Genomic DNA, 23,894 nt, shown 5'->3' on the forward strand with positions numbered 1-23,894 from the left:
TTTACTTCAGGCTTTTTTGCAACATTTATTTGAAATATTTATTTCCAAATGTGATAAATCTATATGAAAATTGTCTTAATATATGAAAGCTGCAAAACAGTTTTTGATATTAGTAATAAGCTGTACTTTCAGTGGTTAGCTGGATGAACTCGAACTAGCGACCTTTCACTTCACTTCAAGTGAAGTGAAAAAGTGGTACTGTACTTGAAGTGGAACTGTAAGCTGCATTTTGTCATTTTAAGAAGAGGCTTAGGGTAGCTAATGTACTTTAAGCCCACTGGCTTGAGCTTCACATTTACCACATATGGTAGTAGAGTTGAATTATGTCCCAAAATGTTCCTTTACAGACACTTTGTTACATCATCAGAGAGTAAAAACTGTACTCTCTTTGTGAGCATCTTACAGACATTTCCCACATTTCCTATTTCACCTTTACTGTAGGCACTGTCTCAGTTTATGAACATTCACAAAAGCTCGAGTTTTCTTTGATGGGCTGGATATTGTTTCATTGAAATCTGCAGATGAAACATGTCTGCCTTTGGTAATGTTTATGCTAATACGGGATGAGCTGCAACTGTACTCGACGCTTTCTAAATCTTGAAGTCTAGATTAAAACCCTTCCACGTGGCTGCTGCTTTTTTTTTTTTTTACAAAAAGATGAGACAAATCATCCCCTTTGTGCTTTAGGTGGTGACTCACACTGTGAAAAGTGATCAAAAAAAGTTCAACCAGGAACGAAGACACAGAGAGGCAGACACTTCTACGTCAGATAGATTTCAGAATTCTCTGTGAGGCTTTTATGTTGTTTAAACTCCATGCTGGGTGTAAATTTTCCACTACTGCCGCACAAATAATCCTCAGGGCTGCAATAATTAAACCAGCAGGGGAGAGTGAAAGAGGATCAGTGTTTCCTATGTGGCAACAGAAGCATCCCCTCTGTTGTCAGACTGGCTGACCACAGCAGTCAGGAGCTTATTGACAACATTTATGGCTTCACGTTACTTAGTGCTGTGCAAAGGGCATCTTGTTATTGTGTAGTTTTACGTGTAATTTCTAAGAAACGCTTCAATTGTGTACACGTAATGTGTGCACCTGTTTGTGATCAGGTTATTGGAGGTTCTGTTTGAAGAAAAGAATCATTCTGTGTGGACGCGTGTTTCCAAACAGACCGAGAATATGAAATCTGTGCATTATTATTATATACATAACAATGTAGAATATTTGAATTTGATGAAATGGTGCCATCACATGAATAATTCATGGTGAAAACATATTATTTCAGTAAAAAGATAAGTCGGTATGTGTACAAGCTGATATAGAATTTGCATTTACTGCTGCCAGTCACTGTAGAATAAGGTGATTCTAAGATGATTGTATCCTGCATGCTGAAAATACTCACTGATGAGCTTCACCTTACAGGCACCCTGTGAAAAATATATTTAAATAGCTTCATCAATGTTTTGAGAGAAGAAAAATACCTTAAAATGTTTGTTAGACCTTAAGGATAAACGGTGTGAATCAGTGAATGGAGAATTGCTGTTTGTCTGCAGGAAAACTCTGCATAGTTATTGTGAACTAATGAATAAATAGAGGCATTTGTTTGAATTGTTAAAAAAATAATCGATCACTCGAGTTCCTGTCCAGCCAATCAACTATACCACTTTACTCTGTACGCCATGCTTTAAAATGGTTGAGCCCTCTTCTGCCTTTATTTTAGCCTCAGGCTTCTGCTTCGATGTGTTGTGCATGCTTTGGCTTTAACGAGTGATGATTTGAGATACTGTTGCCTTGCTATTGGCTCGAAGTAGTCTGACTATTCTCCTTTGACCTCTGGCATCATCTTGTTTGCAAGTGGTCAATATATACACACTTATTTATTTTAGCTTTGTTTTTGGAACTGCCAGCTACTCAAATGTCAGGATTTTGATTTCTGTCTGCTTTCCGTTTATAGTTCGAGTAGCACTGAGAGATTGGATTTGAGCAGATTTTGGTTGCATGGATCAAAAGTCCTGAAGCCAATTTTGAAAAATTCAGCTATTGTCTGATGGATTTTGTTTTTTTAATATTTACCTGCATCAGTTGCTGGCAGTGGAAACGGGAAGTTTTTTGTCTGGATGTTTTCACTGTCTATGCCATAGACCTTGAAAAATTGGTTATTACCCTACAATGCTAAGTACACACACATACGCAGACACATACTCAGATTTCTGAGCTTTTCTGGTTTAAAAACCACCATTGCAGACAAAAACAAGTAAATGAAAGCTTTGTAGCTGTGAACTAAAATTACAGCAGTGAAAGGTGCTAAATACTCCACATATACAGCAGATTTGAGCAATAAGAGACATTTTTCATTTTACAAATAAGCAGCAACCTCATGTGACCTTTTTAAAAAAAAAAAAAAAAAAAAAAGAAAGAAAGAAATTTTTTTTTTTTTTTTATATTCATTAGCGCAGCTTCAAAGTTTAAGGGTAGCAAAAGAGAAATATCAGCTTTAAGAAGAAGCCTTGCTGGGAATATTCTCCTCACTCGAGTTCAGATTATTAGCTTTGCATGAATGATTCAAGGTTTCTGAGGCATTATGTAAAGGCATAGTATTTACTTCAAAGTTTTCCCTCTGTATTTCTCTTCATCCCACTTGGCATGTCTGTCAGTAAAAGTAAATTCTTCCCATTTATCCTGAAGTTTGCCAGACCTTTAACTTCACAGAGAATAAAGAGTAAATAGCATATGGTTAACCTGAACTTTGTTGTTGAATATGCAGCCAGTAATGCTAATCAGATTCATTTGATTTAATTGATTATCAGCAAGTGTGACCACCTCTATGAAAGCAAAAGTTTGGACATTATTCTGGTTTGCAGCATTCAGGTGTGTGTTAACACAATTCACAGTCTTAAATGTTCGTGACAGAAAAAATTGAACACGTTTGTGGATGTTTGGAAGGTTTACCAGGAATATGGTAGCATGGGTCATGCATAATTTATGGTTCTGTGATTATGTCTGTTTGCTTGTCTAATTCCTTGTGGATTTCATGCAGAGAGGGGTTTTCATTCAACACAAATATGCTCCTGTGCAGTCCTAGAAAATCCCAACTGCACGTTGCTGGATGTGGATAATGCCGCACGTCAGCTGAATGCTTGACAAGTGAGCCGGAACAGAGAAGGGAGTAGCAGCAGACTTTACCAGGAAAGGGAGATGAAAGATTTAAAAAATACAACATGAAAAGTACAGAGAGTGGCTGCAGTGGACACTTCATTCTGTTTCACTTGAGCTCTTTGCATGTTATAACTCCGCTCTCCTCCGCAGCTTTCTGATGAACCAATAACAACACAAACAGAGTATCCCACAGACCAGTTGTATCACATTCTTTATATACTGCCACTATCAAGAACAGACACTCTTTGCATGCAGTGTTGCATTTTAACAAACCGCAAGACATCTGGACCAGAGGAGACCAAAGTTGAGGTCTTTGGTTAAAATGCTCGGCAACATGTTTGGCAAAACCCAAACAAAGAAGAAACACCTCATACCAGCTGCCAAGCCTGGTGGTGGAGGGGTGATGATTCTGGCTTGTTTTGCGGACACAGGTCCTGGGCACTATGCAGTCATTGAGTCGACCATGGACTCCTCTGCGTACCAAAACACTTTGGAGTCGAATGTGAGGTCATCTGTCCAACTCTAAAGCTCGTCTGGGTCATATAACAAGATAATTATCCCAAGCACAGCAGCAAATCTACAACGAATAGCTGAAAAAGAGACGAATCAAGGTGCTACAATTGCCCAGTCAAAGTCCAGAACTCAAACTAATTAAAATGCTATTGCAGAACCTCAAGAGAGCTGAACATAGACGAATACTCTCAAATCTCAATGAGCAGAACAACGTGGTAAAGAGAGGGGTCAAAATTCCTCTGTAATGAGACTTGCTGAAAAAAAAAAAAAAAAAAAGAATCATGGTGCTGCGATGACCCAATCAAAGTCCAGACCTCAACCCAATTGAAGTGCTGAGAGAGCTGAGCATAAACAAGTGCCTGCAAACCTCATTGATCTGAAGTAGTATTGTAAAGACGAGTGGGTCAAAATTCCTCCACAGTAATGTGAGAGACTGATAAAGCCATTTTTACAGAGTTGTGTGTGACTGGTCATATTTTGAGTATCATAATGGCCATAATGACATGGAAGAGAGATTATATTTCTTTGCTGGCCTGGGAACGCTTTGGTGTTCCCCCGGAAAGACTGGAGGAGGTGGCCGGGGAGAGGGTGGTCTGGGCTTCTCTGCTTAGGCTATTGCCCCCACGACCCAGCCCTGGATAAGCAGAAGACAGTGGATGGATGGTCATATTTACATGAGTGTGACTTGCATGGGTGCATGGGTACTGCACAGGTACAAGAACCATAAATCGGAATTTGTCACAGGTTATAACAGAGTGCTCAGCCCTGCGTACAGATCAACTGTTGTTGATGCTAGCTGTACTGTAATGTTACTGTTTTATATGCTACCTTTATTGATATTTGGAAGAAAGCAACTGTGTAAAATAACTTAGTTTGTATTCATACAGATCAGTTCTTCTGATAATTTAGTTTCAAATTGCCCGTCTGAGAGTGCGTATATGATGCCACTTTATCTTGGCAAAAAGGGACTTTTTAACGAGACAACAGATATTATTTAGAAAAAATTTGTTTGGATTAGAAAACTATGCCAGTTTAAGATATTAGTCACTTACAATAAATCCAAAGAAGCACAATACAAGGCTACATTAACTGCTAAGGCTGCATTCGTTTGAAGATTTTCGGTCCAGATGACATCCATATTAACATGTTGGTTGCTTCAGTAAATGGAAAAAAAAAAGCTGTAGATAATAAATTAAACCCCAAATTTTCAAAGTATCATCTGCAGACAGAAGCATAAAGGAGGACATTTGAACGCAGACATAGCCGGTAGTTATTTAGCTCAAACTAAAATTCTAATTCAGAGCTTTGGTGGATTTATGAAACTGCCATCTCTGTTGACTGTTTGCACCTGGTCAGCAGAGCTAGGATAAGTGAAAAGCTGACAACCACAAATTTCCTTTACTGAAAATGAAATGAGCTTGCCATCAATGCCTTCTGTGAATTCTCACACAGAAAGAAAGCTTGATAGAACATAAAATCTGCAGCACATCCTCTGAGTCACATGATTTATTCATGTTATTTTGCTGTCAATTTTGCCGACTCTGGTATGACTCACAGGACTTCAGATGTTGGGGCAAAATCTTGTCAAGCAAAGAGGAAACACAAATAGAGGCTTTAATCACAGAGCCTTGAGCATATACACTACACACAGATACACACTTCACTGTAGCCTCAAAAGGTGTTATGATGCAGAAGAAGGCTACAAATGAGTGACTTTGTGATTTGTAAAAGTCAACAGAGTCCGACGGGGAGGTGACAGAGCTCTCCTTCTAAATCTGGGCCCCCATTAACCCGCTTGGCTGTGACTTCCAGTCTCCTTCGCTGCCATTCTGACAAGCAGTGTGACTCCAAGGCTAGTGGGATGCCCAGACAGGGCTCGTGATGAGTGGGGCTGACAGTGGGCCAGCCCCAGCATGTTATCCAACATCCGGCTTGTTTTCCTCCATCTCCCTCTCTTCTTACCTCCCTCCGGTTCTGCATCTAACTACTGAATCACAGATGAACATCAGCTGATGGAAGCCGACAGCCTGTCTGACTGCCTGCATGTGGACGTACTAAATGTCCTGACTTTTACATACTAATGCAGAGGTCAGGGATCATGAGGGCTGCAACACGTGACTATTAGAAAGAGAAGGGATGTGCTAGCATGCATGTGAATGTCGAAATTTACATTCAGTGTATACAGACTGTTCTGCAGAAAATTTGTTTACCTTTTGGGATTTTCTCTATTTCTACATCAGTATGACTGAAATCATCATCTGATTTTTACACAAATTCAAAAAAGTAATATAGAAAAACCCTATTAAACAATAATTTAACATGGTTATCCATTTATTGAAGAAAAGAGCCAATGTTGTCTATCTATGAGGTCAGAAAGTATGTAAATCTTTACTGGTTACATAAGATATATATAAAGCAGAGTACATTAGCTACCCATTATGCAGCAGTCATAATGGCAGTCGAGCATTTACATTTAATATTGATAAGTACTGCACTGGCTTGGAAAAATTATTGCGTATTTCAGTGTTCGGAACATCTTCAGTTTCAGGATTTTGTTTGTTTGGTTTGTTTCAAAGCATCATTTTGTTCTTCTGTGACTATTTTTAATGGTTTGGTGGGGAAGTTGTGTTTCTGCATGACCCATGTTCTCTTCAGAGGCAGATAACAGAAGTATGTCATGACATTTTCCTTTAGAATTTCATTTGAACTCCATTGCTCCATCAGTAGAGTGGCAAATCTTCCTTGGCCAGATGCAGTGGAACGTGGCCGGCCCACGACTCTCCCATAGCCAGGTTTCACAGATGGAATAAGGCTCTGATGCTGGAATGCAGTGTTTTTCTTTTTCCAAACAGAACACTTCTCATTTTAACCAGAAATTTCTAATTTGTTTTGCAGACATATCAGAGACCATTGTTGAACAGCCCTCTGACTTCTTCATGCAATTTTTATGCCTCACTAGCCACTTCATTTAGTACTGTCTCATCAGCCAATCATATGTCAGCAACCCAATGCAAACCATGTAGACATGGTTAAAAAGACCTGAGAAAATTCGAACCATGCATCAGAATGGAGACGCGAGGTGATTTCAGTGATTTTAAGTGTGGCTTCAGTGTTAGTCCCAGACAAGCTCGTCTCATTATTTCAGAAACTGCTGGTCTGCTGGGATTTTCCCACTCAGCCATCTCTAGGGTTTAAAGAGAAAAGGAGAAAATATCCTGTGAGCAACAGCTTTCTATGTTTATATTCATGCCCTGGATGAGGAGCATGTAGTTATTCATAGGTTACCGTATGTCACATCTTTACTTGGAAGGCAAAAAAAGACTTCTTTAGCCTGATAGGTTTCTGGGAGAAAATACCTTGTTGGTCTCTTTGACAACTTAATATAAGATGAAGGCAACGCTTGAATAACCACTTATTACAACTAAGGTATGCAGAAGAGCATCTCTGAATGGACAAAATGTTAAACTTTGAAGCAAATGGCCAACAACAGCAGGAGACCACACTGAGTGCCACTCCTATCAGCTAATAACAGGAAGATGAGGCTACAGTTGACACAAACTTTGATTGGGTCAGAGTCTGGTGTAAACAACTAGAAAGCATGGATTCATCCTGCCTTGTATCAATGGTTCAAGCTGCTGGTGGTGGTGTAATGGTGTAGGATATTTCATCACGACACTTTGGGCCTCTCGGTACCAAGTAATTGTTCAAATCTAGACTCTTTAGACATGTTTAAAGAAAGAGAAAAAAAATTTTCTTTACTTTTTCTAAAGACCTATTTGTGTTCTTTAAATGGAAATTTATAGATTTGTTTTTCTGTTTTGAACAAAACCTTGTTTTTCTATCCTTGTAGAGTTCCAAATCTCTTTATTCATCATATGAAACCTTCACCCTTACAACTCTATGGATGAGGTGAAGCTTCACATTCACAGAAAACCTTTGTAAGCAAAATGTTTTGAGCAAAGATAGTAGGCAATTATAGGATGCCATCAAGAGCTCCTATGCTGTGCACTTTTTTCCTTCCCTTTCTTCTGTACGTCCTTGTGCAATCTGAAAGAGCAGCTTCAGTTTCAGCACTCAGGTGTATCAGAAAATGATTTGCTAAATGAGCAAGTTGAATGTGCATGCTCAAACACCAAAGGAATGGTAGAAGAGAAAACGCATGTGCAGACGGGCAGAGAGGCGTCATGCGGAGAAGAAAATCTAATACGTGATGTGGAGTGACACGTTGCTTTTATGTGGCAGTGCTGTAGTGGCAGCACCCAGCGGTGAGCCTGACGCCCTGCTGAACATGAGACGTTTGGTTTAAGAAACTGAAACTGGGCTGAGAGAGGGAGATGAACAGGGCCTGTCACCATCATCATCATTATCGTCATCTGGGCCAAAAAGTACTTAGCACTTATCTCCTTTTGTTATCTTGTTTTAAAACATGTCTTTTTTTCTTTTTTTTGTGTTAATGCTGCCCACTTTTTTTTTCTTTTGGCTTTCGATATATACTACAAATGTGTTGCACATCATAGATCATAGTATTCAACCAAGCCAAATTCAAGTTTATTCAAATTCCGTAGTTTTATATTATATTGTTGAGGGGCAAATATAGAATGAGTTTCTATTCCTTCCCTGGATGAATTGCTTATGCCCCTGCTTAGCATGCAGGGTTTTTTTTTAATAGTTTACATTATGCCACATCATTTCACACATGTGGAAGGCAAAAGAAGACCTTTTTTCTGCAGCCTGACAGTTACAGTGGGGAAAATAATTATTTAAACCCCTGCTGAAATTGTATGTTGGCTCACTTACAAAGAAACGAACAGTCTCTAATTTTATGGTGGTTTAACTTTAATGAAGGGAGACAGAATATCAACTAAAAATGCATTGCGTGAAATTTATCAATTGGTTTGCATATCGCTAAGTGAAATGAGTATTTGATCCCCAAGTAAAACATGACTTGGTACTTAGTGCTGTATTGACAACAAGGGTTTCTCTAAGGTTTCCAAATATCTAAATTCTTTAGGTTTCTAGGCTGCTGCTTGGCATCTTGAAGCTTCAGGTCTCTCAGCTGATTTTCTGTAGTAGTTTCTGAGGTCCAGAGACAGTCTAGGCCACTCCATGATGTTTTGTCTTTCTCTATTAAAATTAAAATCTGACTATTCCTTTCTTTCTTTGAGCAAACTTACAAGTTTAGCAGCGGATCAAATAACTATTTCAACCCAATGTATTTTTTAAAATCAGATTTCTATAATCAAAATGCCAGATAGTTGTGTTGAACTAATGTTTAGCCACTCCGTTTACACCTGCAAACACATTTATTTTTTTTTTATTTATTTATTTATTGGTAATCCTGCCTTAATTGCAGCAATCTGTTCTTCTCTAGGGGGTCATTGACATTTGATATAAGTTTGAGTAAGATTTATTACATCTAACCTATAAGAACTATTGCTGTTTGTCACTATTGCTCGAGAACACTGATTTCAGTGATCCTGAAAATGACCAGAAATGGATCAATGCCACCACTTGCTTTTACTTTGACAGTGAAGAATTTCTTGCCCTTCATTCTAAACCATGGTCATCAAAAATATATTCAGCTGTCTGAGCTTTTGTACACTTTCATCCTGCTGGCAGTATAAGGTGAGGTATTCTTCTCAAAATATGTGTAAACATTGCCAAAGTCGAGCCCTGGCATGGTTGTGATGCAGATCTTTTGTCCTCTGGGGCTCTCAGATCATCTGCTGCCTTCTCACCTTATCCCTATCTCCTTTTCTGTCCCACCAGTCTTCTTCATGTCCTCATCCATGAATGATTTCTGAAGTCGTCTCCTTTCCCTCTGACCTGGCGGCTTTATAGTCAGCATCCTTTGTCCATATATTGACTATCTCTTCCATATACATGTCAAAACAACCATACCTCTCTAACTTTTCTTCTAAAATGCTTGACCTGAGTTCTCTATCTGAATACTCCTTTCTAATCATGTCCATCATGGTTGCTACCAGTGAAGCTCTTAGCATCTTCAGTTCTTCCAACCCCAGCCCAGCCTTCAGACTTTTTGTTAATGCTACCATCTATAAACTATACATTGAAGCAGATCTCACTTGCTTATTTTTCTGTCACAAATTACCCCTGACAATCTCGATCCACGTCACTCTGCCTTCACTCTCTCCGTCAACCCTTTTGTACACTGTCCACTGGTTTGCTGTTGACCCCAGGTATTTAAAGCCATCTACCTTCACCACCTCTACTCCATGCCGCTTCACTGTAAAACTCATTTACTGACTTTCATTAGGTTTCTCTCCAGAGCATACCTCCACCTCTCCAGGTTCTCTTCTACCTGCCTCCTTCTCTTGCTACAGATCACACTGTAATCTGCAAACATCATTGTCCACAGTCACTTCCGGCTCTGGCTAACCTTCCCTGTCAACCACTCCATCGCCATCACAAACAAAAAGGGGCTGAGAGCCACTCCCTGATGTAATCCCATCGACAGTTTAAAATGATGTAATAACTTAATTCACAATCTAATTTTAATGTTGAAAGTATGGCTATCTATATTACAAGGGCTTGCTTCTCAGTTAAAGTAGAGATTGAAAGTTTAGACCTTTCTATAAGACTGGTTGCTTTTGAAAACAATCAACATATCCTCACTTGCCACTTTTAATTTTGTCTTCAAAACTGCCTCAATTCAATTCAATTCAATTTTATTTATATAGCGCCAAATCACAACAAAAGTCGCCTCAAGGCGCTTTATATTGTACAGTAGATCGCACAATAAAAAATACAGAGAAAAACCCAACAATCATATGACCCCCTATGAGCAAGCACTTTGGCGACAGTGGGAAGGAAAAACTCCCTTTTAACAGGAAGAAACCTCCGGCAGAACCAGGCTCAGGGAGGGGCGGGGCCATCTGCTGCGACCGGTTGGGGTGAAAGAAGGAAAACAGGATGAAAGACATGCTGTGGAAGAGAGACAGAGATTAATAACAGATATGATTCAATGCAGAGAGGTCTATTAACACACAGTGAGTGAGAAAGGTGACTGGAAAGGAAAAACTCAATGCATCATGGGAATCCCCGGCAGCCTACGTCTATTGCAGCATAACTAAGGGAGGATTCAGGGTCACCTGGTCCAGCCCTAACTATATGCTTTAGCAAAAAGGAAAGTTTTAAGCCTAATCTTGAAAGTAGAGATAGTGTCTGTCTCCCGGATCCATTTCCTCTCCAGCTTACGAGTTATCTGCTTTAGGCTATGTGTTTGAGAATTATACCACGGAGTCAGGTACTTCTGATTTGAGGCCTTAGTTTTCACAGGAGCTACAGTATCCAGAGTCGTACGTAGTGAGGAGGTAAAATTAACAAGATAATCGACCTCTGTTGGAGTAGCGTTCAGATAGCTGCTCTGCTCTATGTTGGTACAGGGCATTGAAGATGATAACAGTGGGTGGATTATATTCTTAAACTTAGTTACAGCACTTTCAGAAAGACATCTACTGTGATAAAGTCTACTCTCCACTGCTGTGTAATCAATTATTGTAAATGTAAATGTTATCAGGAAATGATCAGACAGCAGAGGGTTTTCAGGAAACCCTGTTAAATCATCAGTTTCTATGCCATATGTTAAAACAAGATCTAGAGTGTGATTAAAGTGGTGGGTGGGTTCTTTAACATTTTGAGAGAAGCCAATTGAGTCTAATAACAGATTAAATGCCATGTTGAGGCTGTCATTTTTAGCATCTACATGGATGTTAAAATCACCCACAATAATTATTTTATCTGAGCTGAGCACTAAATCAGACAAAAAGTCTGAGAAATCAGAGAGAAACTCTGTGTAAGGCCCAGGTGGACGATAGATGATAACAAGTAAGACTGGTTTCTGAGTTTTACAGCTGGGGTGGACGAGGCTAAGCATCAGGCTTTCAAATGAATTAAAAGTCTGTCTTGGTCTTTCGTTAATTAATAGACTGGTGTGAAAAATTGCTGCCACACCGCCCCCTCGGCCTGTGCTTCGAGATTTCTGGTAGTTAGAATGACTCGGGGGTGTTGATTCATTTAAACTAACATACTCATCCTGCTGCAACCAGGTTTCTGTAAGGCAGAGTAAATCGATTTGTTGATCAATTATTAAGTCATGTACTAACAGAGACTTGGAGGAGAGAGACCTAATATTTAATAATCCACATTTCACTGTTTTACTCTTTGGTTCAGATGTGGATACTGTATTGTTCTTTCTTTGTGATTTTTTTTTTTTTATGTTTAAGTTTATTGCTGGTTTTTAGTTTGTTTTTTGTCTGTTTGGGAGCTGACACAGTCTCAGTGGAGATGGGTTTTTGGGGGGGGTAGCAGGAGGAGAGAAGCTGCAGAGAGGTGTGTAAGACTGCAACTCTGCTTCCTGGTCCCAACTCTGGATAGTCATATTTTGGGGGGTTTAATAAATTGGTCCATATTTCTAGAAATGAGAGCTGCTCCATCCAAAGTGGGATGGATGCCGTCTCTCCTAACAAGACCAGGTTTCCTCCAGAAGGTTTGCCAATTATCTATGAAGCCCACATCGTTTCTGGGACACCACTCAGACAGACAGCAATTTAAGGAGAACATGTGGCTAAACATGTCACTCCTGGTCTGATTGGGGAGGGGACCAGAGAAAACTACAGAGTCCGACATTGTTTTGGCAAAGTTGCACACCGATTCAATATTGATTTTAGTGATTAGTTATTTGGTGCGTTAAATTTAACAAGGTTCTGAAACACTTCTCAGACCCTTTGATTACGCTGACACGATGGCATCACACAGTTGCTATCGATTTGTTGGCTGCACATCCATGAGGCAAATCTCACATTCTATCGCATCCCAAAGGGGATCCGTTGGTTTGAGATCCTAGTGACTGGAGGCTATTTGATTACAGTGCACTCCCTGTCATGTTTGAGAGGATTTGAGCTTTGTGAAATGGAAGCAGCCATCACAAGCTAAGCAAACTGGATATAAAGGTCAGCAACATTACTCAGGCAGGGTGTGGTTTTTAAGCAATGCATAATTGGTAGTTTTCTATTCTGTTTTGTTTATATAGTGCAATAAACCTACGATAGAACAGAAAACCCCCAACTATGAGACAACCCTTTATGATGAAGCACTTGGCGACAGTGGGAAGGAAAAACTCCCTTTTAACAGATTGAAACCGCTCGCAGAACTGGGCTCAGGGAGGACCGGCCATTTGCCATGACCGGTTGGGGTGAGTGGGGAAAAAAAGAAGAGAAGAGTGGAAAAGAGCAAGAGTTTAATAAAAACTAATGATTAGATGTAAAATGGTGTCTGAACACAAAGTGAAAAGGGATGAATGAAGAAGAAACACTCAGTGCATTACAAGAAGCTAATAACTAATAAATTATTTGCTAATAATTGGTACTGAATTACACTCAGTGGTTGATGCCGCCCATTGTACAGTAGATTTACCTTATTCTTGACTTGAAGACAGAAATCAATTTTTCTTTTGATGCTCAGATTTGTTTTGTTTGGCTGAGAATATTAAGGATAATAGCTAGCATTAGTTTCAATCTAAGCAGTAAAAAATGGAATAGCATCAAAAATTGACAGCAGCTTTTTTTAAATGCTCCAGCTGTCACTGTGACGGTGGCAGGAAGTGTTATTTAAAATGAATTTTTCTCTGAAACAGCAAATCTGGCAGATCATTTGTCACGTGTTCCTAATTGGTTTTAACTATGAGGCCCAGTCGTCTGAGGGGAACGCTGAAGGTCAGTGCTTTTGTTTAGTCTGAGTGCTTTTGTGATCTATTTTCAGTAATTCCATTTTTTCCCAAGTGCACGTCCAGTGTCTGTCTCTCCTTCTTCACTAAGAGGGTCCCCCGCTGTGAGTTCACCGCTGATCAATTTAATTACCAAAAACATTTTTAAGTCCTCTATGAAAAGGTCAGGACGTGGAAAAATTGAAATCCAAAGATGCTTATCCTCCTTTATTTTTTTTTTTAATAGAATAGATACATTAACTACAAAAATTTAGTTGTTTACATTTTCTGTCATCATTATGATGTTTTACTTTGTCCTACCTGCACATGTAAAGTCGTGCTTTCTAAAAGTAGACTCTTATGGCAGCCCATGTATGTCAACAAATGCTCATTTCTCCTACATGGCCAATGACTAGAAAAATCACCTGTCAGAGCAATTCATGGTGCTGCCTTTCAGGCCGATGGCTCGCTGTTGTCGTGTGGTAATTAGAAATGACAGCTGTCACAGATTTTTCCATGTGCTGGTATCTGGTTTTTGTGCTTGTCAGCTACTTCTGCGAAATACAGACACATGTTAAATGCTCAGCCTGATGATTTGTAATTTGCTTTGGCCTCTAGGTTGCTTTTAGTGCTTACAGGACCTGCATGAGTGAAAATCCTGTAAGCCATACTGACTTTATTTAAAAATAAACACAGCAGCATCTATAAGAAGACTTAGTTGTTTCTGACATGTGTCACATGACTGGGATTGCCTGTAAATTGTTTCATTCAACAGAAAATGTTCCTCTGTTCTCTGTTTGCTCTTCATATTCCAAAGGAGAAGCAGTTAATTAATGGATGATGTATTAGAGAGCATTATGTCTAATGATGTTGGTAGGGCTGCGAGATGAGATGTGACCTCTACAGTAATGGTGTAGGCGATCACTTCGCACTGTTTCTGAAGCTGTGATGGAGAGCAGATTCATGGTTCAGGGGTATGTGATGGGGCTCGGTGACCCAGACACAATTGCGTTATTTTGGTGTACTCCATGCATAATGAACCCAGTGTAACACCAAAAAAACTGCAAATCTGGCTTATTGTGTCAGTGTGGGCATTTTATTAAACCCATCATCATGCAGTTTTACTTGAGCTCTTTTTTTTTTTTTTTTTTGAGAAACATTTTCCTTTTTTTGTTTTCTAAATGCTTTGAAAATCTGCTCTTGAAGGTAAGATGGAAAAAGAGACGTATTTCTTTTTTTTGTTCTTCTTGTTTTGCTTAAAACATTAAATATGCTAATGAGGCATTGGGTATGTAACAAAATTTCAGCGCTGCATAAAGTCGACATCAAAATTCCTTCCTCAATGCTACATAAACAAATTCAGTTATATATGTACCGTAAAAGGAGTCTTGACATTACCAATTCTTCTGTGTACTGCTAGTTTTCAGGAATTTTATGTTTAAACAGATGAACATAAATGTCACTGTTTGATTACATTTGCATTAATTTGTTAAATGTCTAATAAACAAAGTGGAGCTGAATTACCAAATAAGCATAATTTAGATTTACGTAAAATTTCTTTCTGGTAGCTTAAAGAAGATTTGCTGTGGAAGCAAAATACTACAAACTCTCAGTGCTCGCAAAATAAAATTGGCTGTGGTGCGTCGTCTTAACGCTGTGTGGCTTTTGACGGTCTCTCCTGGAACTCATTCACACATAAAACCCCAACAATGGCTGTGTATAGACTAGAAAAAAGACAGCCAGAGGCAGTGTAAAGTGGGTGTAAATTTTGGCTGGCCTTTTTAAAAATCTGTAGTAATTGTGGGCTCTAACCCTTTCCAAATTCAGACGTAGGAGACGTGTGGGAGGACATGGGTTTCACATGCTGCTCAACAAGGCTGCGTACTGTTTAAAAACCTTCATCTTTTATGCTTATTTTCTGTTCCCAATGCATCGATTGTAACCAAAAGGAAATTATTTTGCACATCAGGTTGTTAAACTCCAGTTTTATTCAATAGTTCTACTTGATAATTATGCTTGCTAAAAGGCACTTCATGGCACAAAATACAAAACTGGAGCGTAGTCAAGCGAAACAGAAAAGGGCCTTTCTCAAACTGTTTCCACAAATGTGAAAGTATGTAATTGTCACAAATGTCTTGCAATATGAATTTTAAGTGGAACAAAGAGGCCAACCCCATAGAATTTCCCCATGCAACCAAATTTTATAGTCGTCACAGTGCAGTCATATATTTGCCAAACTCACACTTGTCTATCAGACGGCAATTTGTCACACCACAGAACAGATTTCCATGACTTCAGAGTCCAGTGGTGGTATGTTTTTCACCTCTCCATCTGATGTTTGGTATTGTACTTCGATGTAACAGAAGCAGTTGCTTTTTCCTGTGTTGTTGTAGCATTATGATACATAGCCAGATAGCACCATTATCAGAACTTGCTCCATCCCTACTATATACTTATGTGCTCCCTGGTGAGATATACTCTTTAATTACTTTTAATTAGCAAACTCTGGTACCAAATTCATTGATTTCTTGATGGTAAAGTTGGCTGGTCTTGGTCAAAGGTCTCTTGATGGTGGGCTGAGTACAGTGACTTGGTTGGGTTTTCTTGGGGCTTTTGTGAGATTTCAACTTGGTAACAAAATCCTTTACTAAAATTTAAAGGTTGGTTTCACGGTTTTATGTACCTATATATATTTACACATCGATAATAAGTCCAGTGTTTAACGTTTAATTTTATTCACTTTTTTCCGGTCATATGAAGCAAAATTTGATCTATTTTTTTTTCTGAGCATCAACTGACTGTTGCAGTCCTTCAACACACATCACATTTTCTTGTGTGTAACTGAGGATCTATTCATGCTGTCAACAGTGCTGGGAGAGTCGGGGGCTGCGTGTGCACTGCATGGGCTTGGATGGTCTTTTTGATGATGTTTTTCTGAGCCACACTGTGGTGCGCTGTGAACAAAGCAGAAGGTTACGTGAGCAGCCAAATCGTCGGTGAACATTCAGGGTGAAATTATGTTTACTTTTCTCTGTAGAGATGGCTGAATCTGTCATCACATCAGAACAATCTAGATTGAATGAGATAGGATGGCTGACACAGAAATTGCTTCCAAATTTTTTCTTTGCAGTGACGAACACTCCTAGTGTTGTACAAGTTATCTGAAAACGATAAAACAATTATTCTTTACATATTGTTGAGTCAAATTAGTTATTTTAAGTTATTATGTATTATCAAAGGTGATTCACATGTTTAAAATGAAAAACTGTGTGTTAAAAGCAAGCAGCCCTATTTGACTATTAAGGAGCAGCAAACTTGATGGTCAAGCTGCTGCTTGACCAAAGAGCTCCTCAGGGGTCCCAGGTTACGCAACCTTTAACCCTTTAGACCCCAGGCTACTGATTGAAATATTGATCTAGGAGAAAAAATACCGAAATGTATTCACTAAAAGCTACACAACTGTAAGGTTGTAAGGTAGCACCCTCGGCTTGGAACAAATTGCAGAAGGAATGGAAAATGACTGAATTCATTTCATTAAGTGCTTTTAAATCTAAACTACGAATCCTTGAGGCCAAGTCCATAACATGCAACTGTTTCAATTAGATTGATTGTCATTTTAACTGACTTTTTATTTTTATTTTTTTTATTATATTTTATTTTATTTGTATTCTTTCACTTATTGTTGCATGTGTGTTGTTGCTGCCTGTGTTTGAGTAATCTCTGTAACTGTGAGACACCTGCTGCTGCCTATCTTGGCCAGGTCTCCCTTGAAAAAGAGGTTTTTAATCTCAATGGGATTTTCCTGGTTAAATAAAGGTTAATAAAGGTCAAAATGCTCGACCTCAGGCTGTATCAATGAGAAGTGCTTAACAGTTTAGTTTTTGCTCATCATCCATTCTAACAGAGCAAAACATGATATTCCACATATCGGTGAAAGTTCTCAGTCATTCAAGTCATCGTAGTCTGAGGAGCTTGGAAAGAAAAGCATCTGGACTTCTTTGAGTTTCTTGAAGACGTTTCACCTCTTATCTGAGAAGCTTATTCAGTTCTAAGAGCAACTGGTGGAGAGTCCCAGATTTTAAGCCCGATGAGAGTGTCGCCCCAAGAGGGTCATGGACCCCCTATTGATCCTCTATCTAATCACATGAGCCAAGGTGGGAAAACGGATGTGAGTGGGCGTTAAGGCGTCTGGGAAGGGATCTCAAAACTGGATTATAGATGGCAGACAGTTGGTGTTGTAAGTCACCGCCTCTGTTCAAAGATGATCGCTCACAGTGGACATAGAACAGAGGCGGAGGCTTACAACACCAACTGTCTGCCATCTATAATCCAGTTTTTGTTCTCCTGTACCTGTCTTTCTGTTAAAAGGGAGTTTTTCCTTCCCACTGTCACCGAGTGTTTGCCCATAGGATGTTTGATTTTGTGGAGTTTTCTCTGTATTGTTGTTGGGTCTTTGCCTTACAGTACAAGAAGCTTTGGGGCCACATTAAGAAAAAATTTTATTGATCATTTTGAGAAAAAATTTGAAATGTCGAGATACTACCGTTGTTTCAAGTCAAAACTACTGTACCCTCTACAAAATCCTTTGTATCGATGAGCTAGTGAGACAAATTGATTAGCCATCTTATCATATCTTGTAATACAACTCTTATATAAATATATACTCTTTACTGCACGAGGGTGTAATCTTCAATATCCTTTCATCTGTCCATTACCAGCCATTTCATTTAGTACAAATCCGGCCAACCCTTCCACATTTGTGTGTTTTTTGAGTTTTTGTTTTTTTCCCTTCTGACCATATGTAACAAAGAGAAGTAATCTCCTTGTAACTAAAAGTGATTCTGAAGTATGATCTCAGTAACTCACGTACACAAGGCATTTTGTAGAGGGTAACTGTCAGGTTGTAACTGTAATATCCACTTTTCACTGTTTTTTTTTTTTTTTTTTTTTTAGAAATTTCAACATTATTCTCAAAATGATCAAGAATATTTTATTTCTTAATGCGGCCCTAATACTCCACCATAGTTTTATAGTGGTGCTTTATTAGTTTGTTTTTATATATTGCATGGTTAGGTGTTCATGCTTTTATTTTAAAAGTTTACAGCTTCCTATCCTATCTGCATCTCCCTAATTAAAAAAAAAAAAAAGACTTGCACCTGTACATGGCAATTTAAAAAAAGAGTTGGCCAGCACAGGGGGGTCTGGAACAGGAGCGTTGGCAGAGGGTGTCACAGCTGAAAAAGCTGCAGCATGTAGTAACAAATTTTAATTGGAGCAATGGCAAAGAGGCCATGGTAGGGTTTGTGAGGCATCCTGCAGGCAGGGGAGACGTGTGGAAGCTATTCACAATGATTAAGGTATAGTGACATGAGTGGAGTAGATGTATGGGACACATTGTGGTTGGTAGAGTCTGGGTAGATTTGGAGAACATTCTGGCATCTGTTGGTGGAACAAAGAGGTGAATGGATGATAGCAAGAGGAGAATAGCAGCAGACAGACCTCAGACCTCTGCCCATCTCCAGCCCAATACCAAGTTTTAGACCAGACCAGAGATCGGTGTCAGAACCAAAGAGGCCGCCTCATGTGCGGAAAGGCTATTTTTAGTAATGTAAGATAAATCTTTGCTATTTTCTTGGCTGACCAAACACTTTTTTGCTGCTCTCCATGCAGTCAGAAAGGGTACCTTGGCTCACACTTGCATTAAAATGTCCACCTTAAGATAAAATGAACTTTTGTTAGCTTTTGTCTTCATAGAAGCAGAGACTGACAGATGAGTGCCACATTTGCTGTAAGGTGGATGTTGCACTGGTCTTCTGTGGCAAAGCAGGAGCTGAGCATGAAAGCGAGGTTGTTTAGTAGACAGTCCTTGTTCCCACTCTCACCTTTGGACACAAGCTGTGGGTAGTGACCAAGGGTGAGATTTGCAGATACAAGCGCAGGGTGTCTGGCTTCTCTCTTGGAGATAGCGTGACATCTGACATCATGTTTCCTGGATGCCTGTTAGTTGAGCTGTTCAAGCATGTCCAAGTAGGAGGAAGATACTTCAGAGAGATTATGTTTCTAAACTGGCTTTGAAAAAACCTTACTGCCCTCCAAAAGAGCTGGAAGAGACAGCTAAGGAGAGGGATGTCTGGGCATCTCTGAACTGCAGAAAATAGATGTGTGGTTTCAAATGCTAATTAACACTTCCATAACAACTGCACATGCGGTGCATTTTTAATATACCTCTTGTACCGCTCACCAGTTTGGATTTCTGATTTTTAATTGATAGATTTGCTGATACAGGCAACTGAAGCTAAAAGCTGCTGGACCTTAATTTGTGTAACAGAACTGGACCTTTCTACCTTGTTTGTTTTGTCCAAAATCATCAGACTTAGAAAGTGAATCACTGGGTGGTATCAAGGCTACGTCCATTTTTTGTATACAGCTTATGCTTACATTATAACTATTACAAACTTTCACAAAAAAACCTAATCCAATTATTGTGTCATGCGATTAAATATTTTATAGGCGAGACCCTATAAAGCCATTAGAATCATGAATCTTGGATGGGTTGCTTTTAAAAACTGCCAAATATCATGAATTAAATTACAAGTAATCCAGTTATGTAACTGAATTAATGATATTTATTACAATATATATGACAATAGGAAATATTTTTTTAAAAGAACAACACACCACATAAAACCTTCTCAGTCTGCACTATTTCACCACCAACAAGGAGAACAAAGCATTTTTGTGAAAACTGTATATGACAGTTGACTGTGTGCAAACATGAATTCATTTTGAAGAAGCTTCTAAATCCATCAGCCAACATGATTGTATGTACTGTGTATTTCTTCCCATTGTTTTAGGAGGCAGAAAAAAATAAAACAAAAAAACAACAAAATTTTGGGCCAAACTAATGTTGTTTAGGCTTTCACTCCTCTTTTTGTTGTAGCTATAGAACCACGGACAGCGTTTATTGCGTGTGTGTGTGTGTGTGTGTGTGTGTGTGTGCGTGTGTGTGTGTGTGTGTGTGTGTGTGTGTCACTCCTAAACAGTGATCTAAAAACTATAATAAAATTATATTTTATATAATAAAATTGAAAAGAAGATTTTTCATTTTATTATCTATCATTCTTTTTTATTTTCTCTTTCGCTCAGATTATAATTTAAACCCCTGAACTAATTACGTATTGTATTTCTCAGACTTTGACTTTGAAAAGAGAAACATTCATGACAAAATAAAGTATTGCGAGAAAAATACATCAAAGTTAATTTACAGCCCGTGCACAATTTATGTTTTCAGTCGTATGGTAAGTGATGCAGGGAGCCCAACAACTGACTTACAGAAGAGTTTTATATGGGAGTCTATAGTGTTTCTGCTGTTGAATAACATGATAATAGTAAGATAATAATGTGGAAATAAGCAACACAATACTTTTGTACCTACTTGGTATCAGGTGTGGTTTTCAGCTGAGCAATATTAGACTAAAATTTTTAGTAGTGTAATAATGTGAAGGGAATTGTAACAATGTCTGTGATGCATAGCCATATTTTGGTAACAATTATATAACTTGCTAGTAAAGAAATGGCAATTTTATATATTCTAATGCAAACCTTTTAATATAGTGTCACCAATGTGGTAATGAGTTCATAATGAAAAGGCAATATAGTGTGATGCTTTTACATGTTAGGATACCCCATATTATAATGGTGGAATGAATCCTACCTTCTACCCTACAAATTATCCTTTGTTTGAATTAATTACTAATGTAATAATAAAGTAATTATTATGTTTAATGCTGTGGCTTACTACACTGAAACATTTCTGGTAGTTTCTGTAGAATAACCATTAAAAAAAAGAACAGTAAGAAAAAAAGACCAGATTTGATCAGGGCTCCATCAGCATTAACTTTAGCTCTGAGACTGTGTCTGAACTTGATTCTCTTTTTAGCTTCATTGTTACATATTTGACACTTTTTCATTATCCCTTATGTAGTTACAGTTGAGGGGATGTGCAACTTTTTATGAGTTTGGTTGTGACTCCTAGCTGGGACAGCTGCTTTAATAACACTTTATCAGCACTGATGTAGAAACCCATAAAGCAGCAAGTGAGATAGGACTTCAGCTGCATGTCTTCCTGGCAGCAGTTTCAAGAATTATAGTCTTACATTGACTCACCAGTCTACTCTGAAGGCAAATAGATAGATAATATTACTTGTATATGAGTAATAGGAAAGTAAGTGCTGGGTGCTTGGTTTGTCTTGGAGCTATCACAGTCTATAGGTGAATGTAATGGGACCAAGCTGTTGTGGCACAGAGCCCATTACATTCACATCAGCACGTATCTTCTCCTACACGTTGTTCTCTTTTTTATGATTCTGCACTGCTCTTTGTTGTTGCCAAGGAACGGTATCAGATGAATGCTGGATCTTATCTTGTCACACTTCTAATTTCCTGTGGACCGGTTCTCCCCTGTGGCTGCTGTGGTGTGTGTGTGTCTGTGTGCCAATGCTGCTCCCGCTAAGACAACAGTGTACTCACACGGGGTAGATAGGTCTGTAATGACTGGGTAAACAAATGCAGAACATATGGAGCCCTCCATTGCCAGGAACACCACCACTCAACAAATGCATCTCACATTTCATATGCAGATCCAGGAGGACAAAGGATGTGTTTTGATGTTTGCATTCAAAAGGCCTCAGCAAAAATACAGGTTTCATAGAGGCACGTCCACTTATGCTCAGCACTGAATAGTCCCATTCCTCTCATCAGTGTGGTGAACACAGCCGGTGTTTTGTTAATGTCGGAGATTTTGCAATGGGCAGGTGAGGCCCATTTTACCCTATCTCACTGGAGCTGAACGGTGAATGCTATTTACACCCCGGCCTAAGGCAGATAGCACAGGCAATTTTAAATCTAACCATAGATAGATGGATAGATAGCAGGAGCTGTTTTCAGGGAATGTTAAGGCTAGAGTGAGTGAAAACAGGTGATAAAAGCAGAGTAATGATGTTCCAGTTGTGGTGTCTCCTAGATCAGCAGCAGGGAGCCCAAGATTGAATGAAATCCATCTAGTGCAGCCGGATATTCTCCCACTTTCCTGAGAAAATTGAAAAGAATTCAGAGAAAACTACAGCATTTTTCCCACTTCCCATAAAAACACTTAAGAGGCTTGTCTGTCTCTTTCTTTCTCTGTCTGAATAGGAAGTGTGATCTGTAACCATAAATGTGCACTATTTGTCCATAAACATCTGAAACCATACTTATTAAAAACTTGGTCGATCTTACTTTCAAGGTCATATCCTTGTGCCCCTCTGGATTATTCCAGTATATTTTCTCCCTGTAAGCCTCATCTTTACCACTTGCACATCTGTGATTTTCTTTTTTTTAACCATGGATTTACACACAAGATGCAAAAATAATTTTCTGTGTACGACTTGCCTAACTTTTGGGTCTGCGATCATCATTACTGATGATAGTCAGGCCTCTGACTACAACCAAGAAATCCAGCAAGAGCAGTGTTAAGTGAAAAAATCCAAAGTGTAATCCCAAAGGTACTGCATCAGGTCTGGAACACGACTGGGAGCATGCTCTTCTTTGACATGAATCAATTTGTGAATTCCCCTGGCTTAAACTGTTGGTGGCAGATTCCACTGTAACGTTCTGTGGCATCAGGGAAAAACACCTAAACATGCATTTTACCTGTGCGTAGTCCATTAAAAGCACTTTTAAAATAAATTATCCCTGCAATGCCAAGTGTATCATATTGAATACATGTGTTTTAGAGACCTCTATATCACCAATGTGATTTTTTTTTTTTTAAAGAACTTTAACCCTGTTATTATTTTCATTTGTTTAAGCTCATTAAACTCATATAGAAATTTATATTTAGTTTATTTTATTTTAACATTTTTTCAGAAGATTAAACAAACAGAAATTTTCTGGCAATTATTTCATAGTTCAGGATTTTCAGGGGTAACTTTTACTAATAATGACAAAGACAACAACCAGTCATTGTGTTAGTACACTGATGGAGATACAGAAGGGCATGGTGGAGGGCTGAATTAAAATCAGTTATGATTTTGATTTTTTAAAATTATATATTTTATTAGTTATAAATTTAAATAGGCCGAGGCATAAAAATTTGTGATTGCAACTCCTATACTCGAGACAGTGATAAGGTTAGAAATAACGTGGAGTTGTTATTTATTTATTTTCTCAATGAATATTGAATATAATATCGTCCCTCAGACTTTGCTTTTGTTAAATAATTACCTGTTCGTAGCAATCGCAGCCTTTTAGAACTTTGGTATTCTCGCTATCGATTTGTTGGTCAGTTCTCTTTTTATACTGCAAAAATCCTCAACCTTACCACCACAGAAGCAATCCCAACCATCACATTTCCTCCTCCTGAGGGCTGCATGTTATTCTCTTTGATCCATATTCCTCAGACTTTAATTCATCTTATTAAACATTTCAGTTTTTTAGCAGTTTCCCACATGAAATATCCTTTATT

General features: G+C 38.7%; 1 long non-coding RNA gene across 1 annotated transcript in view; it reads left to right on the forward strand.

The window, feature by feature from the left end:
* LOC102076670 (uncharacterized) overlaps positions 1–23,894 on the forward strand; it is a 57,996-nt gene that overhangs the window by 33,780 nt on the left and 322 nt on the right. The gene's annotated exons all lie outside the window — the stretch shown is intronic.

The sequence above is a fragment of the Oreochromis niloticus genome, linkage group LG4 (assembly GCF_001858045.2).
Source record: "Oreochromis niloticus isolate F11D_XX linkage group LG4, O_niloticus_UMD_NMBU, whole genome shotgun sequence".
NCBI classification, from domain to species: Eukaryota; Metazoa; Chordata; class Actinopteri; order Cichliformes; family Cichlidae; genus Oreochromis; species Oreochromis niloticus.